The sequence below is a fragment of the Nerophis lumbriciformis genome, linkage group LG10, assembly GCF_033978685.3.
Source record: "Nerophis lumbriciformis linkage group LG10, RoL_Nlum_v2.1, whole genome shotgun sequence".
Taxonomy (NCBI): domain Eukaryota; kingdom Metazoa; phylum Chordata; class Actinopteri; order Syngnathiformes; family Syngnathidae; genus Nerophis; species Nerophis lumbriciformis.
In genome coordinates this window covers 53,633,192-53,642,494 of record NC_084557.2, presented here as the reverse complement: position 1 = coordinate 53,642,494, position 9,303 = coordinate 53,633,192, and positions in this window count along the sequence as shown.

Here is a 9,303-nt window from a genome sequence, read left to right as displayed (position 1 = left end):
TTATGCGGCGGTGGAAACACGAGCCATCTTCTTGTGTACCGTTCCAAACCATCGCTGAATTACATCGTGGGTTGAAAACTTTTCAGTCAGTACAGTTTCAGGTTTCCTTTGGCAAAGGAAGGGTATCTGTACCGTACTTCTTGTGATGGGGTACCAACCACGGGACAGAACTTACAGTAGAGCTTGTTGGTTGACCCACAAAAAAGTATTTCTTTGTTGGTTTTATTGGTGCACTGCGCTTGTTACGCTGCTAGGTTGCTATGGAAACTACCCCCACCCTTCATACTTATGTTGTGGTGGAAACACAAGCCAGATCTGGATTCACCATTCCAATACTAAACCAGATACCGTGTATTGCTAGGTCAAAAACATTTGATTTGGTATGGTTCCCCTTTTTTTGTATTTGTATTTGTAATAATTGTGTGAAGGGTGCCAAAAAAATGTTCCGGACCAAAAACTGGGCATGGTACTGAACTTTCTCATCTTAACTTTGCTGATTTTACTACCCAATGTGTCAGTTATATAAATCCACACCATTCATGGAGATAATGTAGATATATGTTCCGCTGAGTGAAAATAGATGAGCTTTTATTAGTGAACCAGATACTTTGCTATGGTTCGCAATTTTCATGTGACAAAAAAAATGGTGCAGGGTTTCTTACCTGCACTGTACTACCTTTTGGCACCCATGGTTTGGGGTACCAACATGGAGTAGGCCAAAACTCCCAAAAAAACACAAAAACATTTTCGCCAGTAAAAAAAAACAAAAACTTTTTTTCAATTCAAAAAACATTCCCAAGTAAAAAAAAAAACAAAAAACAATTTTCCGCAAGTAAAAAAAAAAACATTTTCAAGTATAAAAACAATTTTATGCAAGTAAAAAAAAATATTCGCAAGTATAAAAACAACTTTATGCAAGTAAAAAAAAACGATTTTCAAGAATAAAAACAATTTTATGCAAGTAAAAAAAAAGATTTGCGAGCAAAAAAACAACTTTCTGCAAGTAAAAACACGATTTTCAAGTATGAAAACAATTTTATACAAGTCAAAAATTATTTGTATGTATAAAAACAACTTTCTGCAAGTAAAAAAACGATTTTCAAGTATAAAAACACTTGTATGCAAGTAAAAAAAGTATTTGCATGTATACAAACAACTTTCTGCACGTAAAAAACGATTTTCAAGTATAAAAACAATTTTATGCAAGTAAAAAAAAATATTCGCAACTATAAAAACAACTTTCTGCAAGTAAAAAAACAATTTTCAAGAATAAAAACAATTTTATGCAAGTAAAAAAACGTATTTGCAAGTAAAAAACAACTTTCTGCAAGTCAAAAAACGATTTTCAAGTATAAAAACTATTTTATGCAAGTTAAAAAAAATATTCGCAAGTATAAAAACAACTTTCTGCAAGTAAAAAAACATTTTTCAAGAATAAAAACAATTTTATGCAAGTAAAAAAAAAAAATTGCAAGTTTCAAAACAACTTTCTGCAAGTAAAACAAAAAGATTTTCAAGAGTAAAAACAATTTTATGCAAGTAAAAAAAACTATTTTCAAGCATAAAAACTATTTTATGCAAGTAAAAAAAATGATTTGCATGTATAAAAACAACTTTCTGCAAGTAAAACAAATATTTTCAAGTATAAAAACAATTTTATGCAAGTAAAAAAATGATTTGCATGTAAAAAAAACAACTTTCTGCAAGTAAAAAAACGATTTTCAAGTTTAAACATTTTTAATGCATGTAAAAAAATATAATTTCAAGTATAAAAACAATTTTATGCAAGTAAAAAAATAATTGCATGTATAAAAACAACTTTCTGCAAGTAAAAAAACGATTTTCAAGTATAAAAACACTTGTATGCAAGTAAAAAAAAGTATTTGCATGTATACAAACAACTTTCTGCACGTAAAAAACGATTTTCAAGTATAAAAACAATTTTATGCAAGTAAAAAAAAATATTCGCAACTATAAAAACAACTTTCTGCAAGTAAAAAAACAAGTTTCAAAAATAAAAACAATTTTATGCAAGTAAAAAAAACTATTTTCAAGTACAAAAACTATTTTATGCAAGTAAAAAAAATAATTTGCATGTTAAAAACAATTTTCTGCAGGTAAAAATATATTTTCAAGTATAAAAACAATTTTATGCAAGTAAAACAAATGTTACTTTCTGCAAGTAAAAAAAACAATTTTCAAGTATAAAAACAATTTTATGCAAGTAAAAAAAGTTATTAGTAAGTATAAAAAACAACTTTCTGCAAGTAAAAAAACGATTTTCAAGTATTAAAACAATTTTATGCAAGTAAAAAAAATATTTGCAAGTATAAAAACAACTTTCTGCAAGTAAAAAAACAATTTTTAAGTATAAAAACAATTTTATGCAAGTAAAAAAAACTATTTTCAAGTATAAAAACTATTTTATGCAAGTAAAAAAATTAATTGCATGTATAAAAACAACTTTCTGCAAGAAAAAAATCAATTTTCAAGAATAAAAACAATTTTATGCAAGTAAAAAAAACTATTTTCAAGTATAAAAACTATTTTATGCATGTAAAAAAAATGATTTGCTTGCATGTATAAAAACAACTTTCTGTAAGTAAAAAAAAGATTTTCAAGTATAAAACAATTTTAAGCAAGTAAAAAAAATATTTGCATGTATAAAAACAACTTTCTGCAAGTAAAAAAACGATATTCAAGTATTAAAACAATTTTATGCAAGCAAAAAAACGTAATTGCAAGTAAAAAAAACTTTCTGCAAGTCAAAAAACGATTTTCAAGTATAAAAACAATTTTATACAAGTAAAAAAAACAATTTGCAAGTAAAAAAACAACTTTCTGCAAGTAAAAAAACAATTTTCATGTATTAAAACAATTTTATGCAAGTAAAAAAAAGTATTTGCAATTAAAAAAACAACTTTCTGCAAGTAAAAAAACGATTTTCAAGTAAACAAAAATATTCGCAAGTATAAAAACAACTTTCTGCAAGTAAAAAAAAACGATTTTCAAGAATAAAAACTATTTTACGCAAGTAAAACAATTTTTTTTTCAAGTATAAAAACTATTTTATGCAAGTAAAACAAATATTTACATGTATAAACACAACTTTCTGCAAGTAAAAAAAATATTTTCAAGTATAAAAACAATTTTATGCAAGTAAAAAAAATATATTTGCGAGTACCGGTAAATAAACAACTTTCTGCAAGTAAAAAAACGATTTTAAAGTATTAAAACAATTTTATGCAAGTAAAAAAAATATTTGCAAGTATAAAAACAACTTTCTGCAAGTAAAAAAACAATTTTCAAGTATAAAAACAATTTTATGCAAGTAAAAAAAACTATTTTCAAGTATAAAAACTATTTTATGCAAGTAAAAAAATTAATTGTATGTATAAAAACAACTTTCTGCAAGAAAAAAAATCAATTTTCAAGAATAAAAACAATTTTATGCAAGTAAAAAAAACTATTTTCAAGTATAAAAACTATTTTATGCATGTAAAAAAAATGATTTGCTTGCATGTATAAAAACAACTTTCTGTAAGTAAAAAAAAGATTTTCAAGTATAAAACAATTTTAAGCAAGTAAAAAAAATATTTGCATGTATAAAAACAACTTTCTGCAAGTAAAAAAAACGATATTCAAGTATTAAAACAATTTTATGCAAGCAAAAAAACGTAATTGCAAGTAAAAAAAACTTTCTGCAAGTCAAACAACGATTTTCAAGTATAAAAACAATTTTATACAAGTAAAAAAAACAATTTGCGAGTAAAAAAACAACTTTCTGCAAGTAAAAAAACAATTTTCATGTATTAAAACAATTTTATGCAAGTAAAAAAAAGTATTTGCAATTAAAAAAACAACTTTCTGCAAGTAAAAAAACGATTTTCAAGTAAACAAAAATATTCGCAAGTATAAAAACAACTTTCTGCAAGTAAAAAAAAACGATTTTCAAGAATAAAAACTATTTTACGCAAGTAAAACAAATATTTACATGTATAAACACAACTTTCTGCAAGTAAAAAAAATATTTTCAAGCATAAAAACAATTTCATGCAAGTAAAAAAAATATATTTGCGAGTAAATAAACAACTTTCTGCAAGTAAAAAAACGATTTTAAAGTATTAAAACAATTTTATGCAAGTAAAAAAAATATTTGCAAGTATAAAAACAACTTTCTGCAAGTAAAAAAACAATTTTCAAGTATAAAAACAATTTTATGCAAGTAAAAAAAACTATTTTCAAGTATAAAAACTATTTTATGCAAGTAAAAAAATTAATTGCATGTATAAAAACAACTTTCTGCAAGAAAAATAATCAATTTTCAAGAATAAAAACAATTTTATGCAAGTAAAAAAAACTATTTTCAAGTATAAAAACTATTTTATGCATGTAAAAAGAATGATTTGCTTGCATGTATAAAAACAACTTTCTGTAAGTAAAAAAAAGATTTTCAAGTATAAAACAATTTTAAGCAAGTAAAAAAAATATTTGCATGTATAAAAACAACTTTCTGCAAGTAAAAAAACGATATTCAAGTATTAAAACAATTTTATGCAAGCAAATAAACGTAATTGCAAGTAAAAAAAACTTTCTGCAAGTCAAAAAACGATTTTCAAGTATAAAAACAATTTTATACAAGTAAAAAAAACAATTTTATACAAGTAAAAAAAACAATTTGCGAGTAAAAAAACAACTTTCTGCAAGTAAAAAAACAATTTTCATGTATTAAAACAATTTTATGCAAGTAAAAAAAAGTATTTGCAATTAAAAAAACAACTTTCTGCAAGTAAAAAAACGATTTTCAAGTAAACAAAAATATTCGCAAGTATAAAAACAACTTTCTGCAAGTAAAAAAAAACTATTTTCAAGAATAAAAACTATTTTACGCAAGTAAAACAATTTTTTTTTCAAGTATAAAAACTATTTTATGCAGGTAAAACAAATATTTACATGTATAAACACAACTTTCTGCAAGTAAAAAAAATATTTTCAAGTATAAAAACAATTTTATGCAAGTAAAAAAAATATATTTGCGAGTAAATAAACAACTTTCTGCAAGTAAAAAAACGATTTTAAAGTATTAAAACAATTTTATGCAAGTAAAAAAAACTATTTTCAAGTATAAAAACTATTTTATGCAAGTAAAAAAATTAATTGCATGTATAAAAACAACTTTCTGCAAGAAAAAAAATCAATTTTCAAGAATAAAAACAATTTTATGCAAGTAAAAAAAACTATTTTCAAGTATAAAAACTATTTTATGCATGTAAAAAGAATGATTTGCTTGCATGTATAAAAACAACTTTCTGTAAGTAAAAAAAAGATTTTCAAGTATAAAACAATTTTAAGCAAGTAAAAAAAATATTTGCATGTATAAAAACAACTTTCTGCAAGTAAAAAAAACGATATTCAAGTATTAAAACAATTTTATGCAAGCAAAAAAACGTAATTGCAAGTAAAAAAAACTTTCTGCAAGTCAAAAAACGATTTTCAAGTATAAAAACAATTTTATACAAGTAAAAAAAACAATTTGCGAGTAAAAAAAACAACTTTCTGCAAGTAAAAAAACAATTTTCATGTATTAAAACAATTTTATGCAAGTAAAAAAAAGTATTTGCAATTAAAAAAACAACTTTCTGCAAGTAAAAAAACGATTTTCAAGTAAACAAAAATATTCACAAGTATAAAAACAACTTTCTGCAAGTAAAAAAAAACGATTTTCAAGAATAAAAACTATTTTACGCAAGTAAAACAATTTTTTTTTCAAGTATAAAAACTATTTTATGCAAGTAAAAAAAAATATTTACATGTATAAAAACAACTTTCTGCAAGTAAAAAAATATTTTCAAGTATAAAAACAATTTTATGCAAGTAAAAAAATTTATTTGCGGGTAAATAAACAACTTTCTGCAAGTAAAAAAACGATTTTCAAGTATTAAAACAATTTTATGCAAGTAAAAAAAGTATTTGCAATTAAAAAAACAACTTTCTGCAAGTAAAAAAACGATTTTCAAGTAAAAAAAAATATTCGCAAGTATAAAAACAACTTTCTGCAAGTAAAAAAAACGATTTTCAAGAATAAAAACTATTTTACGCAAGTAAAACAATTTTTTTTCAAGTATAACAACTATTTTATGCAAGTAAAACAAATATTTACATGTATAAAAACAACTTTCTGCAAGTAAAAAAAATATTTTCAAGTATAAAAACAATTTTATGCAAGTAAAAAAAAATATTTGGGAGTAAATAAACAACTTTCTGCAAGTAAAAAAAAACATTTTAAAGTATTAAAACAATTTTATGTAAGTAAAAAAAGTATTTGCAATTAAAAAAACAACTTTCTGCCAGTAAAAAAACGATTTTCAAGTAAAAAAAAATATTCGCAAGTATAAAAACAACTTTCTGCAAGTAAAAACAAAAGATTTTCAAGCATAAAAACAATTGTATGCAAGTCCAAAAATGTTTGCATGTATAAAAACAACTTTCTGCAAGTAAAAAAAACAAATTTCAAGTATAAAAACAATTTTATGCAGGTAAAAAATGATTTGAATGTATAAAAGCAACTGTCCGCAAGTGAAACAAACTATTGTCAAGTATAAAAACAACTTTCTGAAAGTAAAAAAAAACAATTTGCAAGCAAAAAAAAAATCTATTTTCTTCAATAAAAAGAATGATTTGTAAGCAAAAAAATGTCTTCAAATCAAAAAAACAATTATTCGCAAGTACAAAAACACATTTCTTCAAGTCAAAACTTTTGTCAGAGCTACTGTTATTTGCGCATGGTGCCGTCCGCCAGAAACGACAAAATAGAAGAAGCAGGGTGGGGGATTAAAACGGCGGACAGAACCGAAAGGAAACTTACAGGTTGAGCTTGTTTCACCAAATTGACCCAGCAGCACTTGTTTTTCTTTTCATTATATTTGGATGTATTTGTTTGGTTTGTATGCTTGTGAATCTGAACTATCCATGAAGTAAGACTACTTATTATGTTGAAGGGGGCAGGAAATATATGATTTTCTTCATCCTGTTCATTCTCAATCTTAGGTGTTTAAATAAGTGTTTAGTTGCTAAAGTTTAATTGTCTATTGATCAGAAAATGCACATCAATGAAGGAGATGAATAAAAAAACGAACTTAACAAATTTGCAGTAATGTTGTTGTTTATATTCGAAGACAGCTAACGTTAGCTATCCAAATTGCTAATGATCGCTAACAAAACTTAAAGCTAATGCGCGTGTGCGTGTGTTACGACGTACATAGTTCCGTCGTTACGTCGTTACGTACGAGAAGCTGTAAGAGGGTGGGATATACTGCGTGAAATACATTGGAAAGTTGGCGCCCTCTAGGCATCTGTGTAAATGTTGCAAACAGCAAGTAAAACAAATTCAATTGATTAGTTTTGTTTTTTGCTGGTGTTTTTTTTAATTTTTTTTTTTTTTTTAATTATTATCATTTTTATTTTGATTTTATTTTTTATTTTTATTTTTTATTTTTTATTTTATTTTATTTTTTTACTTTATTTTATTTTATTTTATTTTATTTTATTTTATTTTATTTTATTTTATTTTATTTTTTATTTTTTATTTTTTTGTACTTTTGTTAATTTTATTTTTATTTTTTATACCTTGTAGCACACCGAGATTTTAACAAATGTAAAGTGTGTTACAAATGTAATTAATTATTATTATTATTATTATTGTTTCTAAATGGTGTTTATTTTTTTGGGACGAAAAGAGATCTAATATTGTAATAAATATTATATATGAAAAAACATATTGAAATATTAATTTCCTTGCCATTCCAGACGCGCAATCACAAGACAACTGTCAAGCCAAGGTAAGGATGCGCCGTGGAAGACGCAGTTGTTGTGATTTTTAGGATGCAGACGAAGGAGGTAGCATCGTGAAGTAAAAAAAGGGTATTTAACAAAACCAGACGGGAAGTGCTCCAAACGAGCAGACTATAAAAGACACAAAACAAAATGCTGGAACACAGCAAAAAACACTTCCAATGAAACTTGGAGCAGACAGCGTCCACAAAGTAGTGCGTATTTGGGCTTAGCGTCTAAAGAATCCTCTATAGTCACCGGTGAACAGATAACAGCAGCAATGTCCCGACAACCAAGGTAGACAAATTGTCAACTTAAATAGTTTTACTTGGGTGAGGGGAAATGCTCCGGGACAGAAGTGAAGCAGCCACGGGAAAACACCAACAAAACCGGAAGAGCCGCCAAAATAAAAGCACGGGACAGGAACAGAAACTGGCTGGTGTAAGCAGCACCGCAGCGCCTCCCAGAGTGCACCTCTGGCACGCTCACATGGCCGAGAAAAGGTGGTGCATAGTTTTATATTTGTATGCTGCGTGTCAACAACAGGTTGCACCATAGGATGCCATAAAGGTGGAGGGAAATGAGTGTTTCCATGGTGACAGTCGGTATAGTACGGTCTTAGTAGATCACATGCAACTGTACACATCATTTTAGCTATTTAGCACCTGTTAATAGGATCTTAGTAGATCAGGCCCACTGTGTACATCGTCCAGTGCTGTATCGAGTCAGGGTACCAAGCACTGGTAGCACGGGGTACCAAGCACTGGTAGCACGGGGTACCAAGCAATGGTAGCACGGGGTACCGAGCACTGGTAGCACAGGGTACCAAGCAATGATAGCACGGGGTCCCAAGCACTGGTAGCACAGGGTACCAAGCACTGGTAGCACAGGGTACTAAACACTGGTAGCACGGGGTACCAAACACTGGTAGCACGGGGTACCAAGCACTGGTAGCACGGGGTACCAAGCACTGGTAGCACGGGGTACCAAGCCCTGGTAGCACAGGGTACCAAGCACTGCTAGCACGGGGTACCAAGCACTGGTAGCACAGGGTACTAAACACTGGTAGCTAAAGGGCGTCCTAGCTTGGTCCTTCCTGACCCAGGGGTCCTTTTTAGAAGGAAATTAACATGAAGTGAAAAATGCCTCTGGGTACCACCCAAGTGTGTGTGTGTGTGTGTGTGTGTGTGTGTGTGTGTGTGTGTGTGTGTGTGTGTGTGTGTGTGTGTTCTCTCGTCACTTGATTTGTGACTTTGTCTGTCACATTAGGCTGGGCGTGTGTGTCTCTGAGTACAGTGTGTGTGTGAGTGTGTGTGTGTCTGAGTACAGTGTGTGTGAGTGTGTGTGTGTCTGAGTAGAGTGTGTGTGTGTGTGTGTGTGTGTGTCTGAGTACAGTGTGTGTGTGAGTGTGTTTGTGTCTGAGTACAGAGTGTGTGAGTGTGTGTGTGTCTGAGTAGAGTGTGTGCGTGTGTG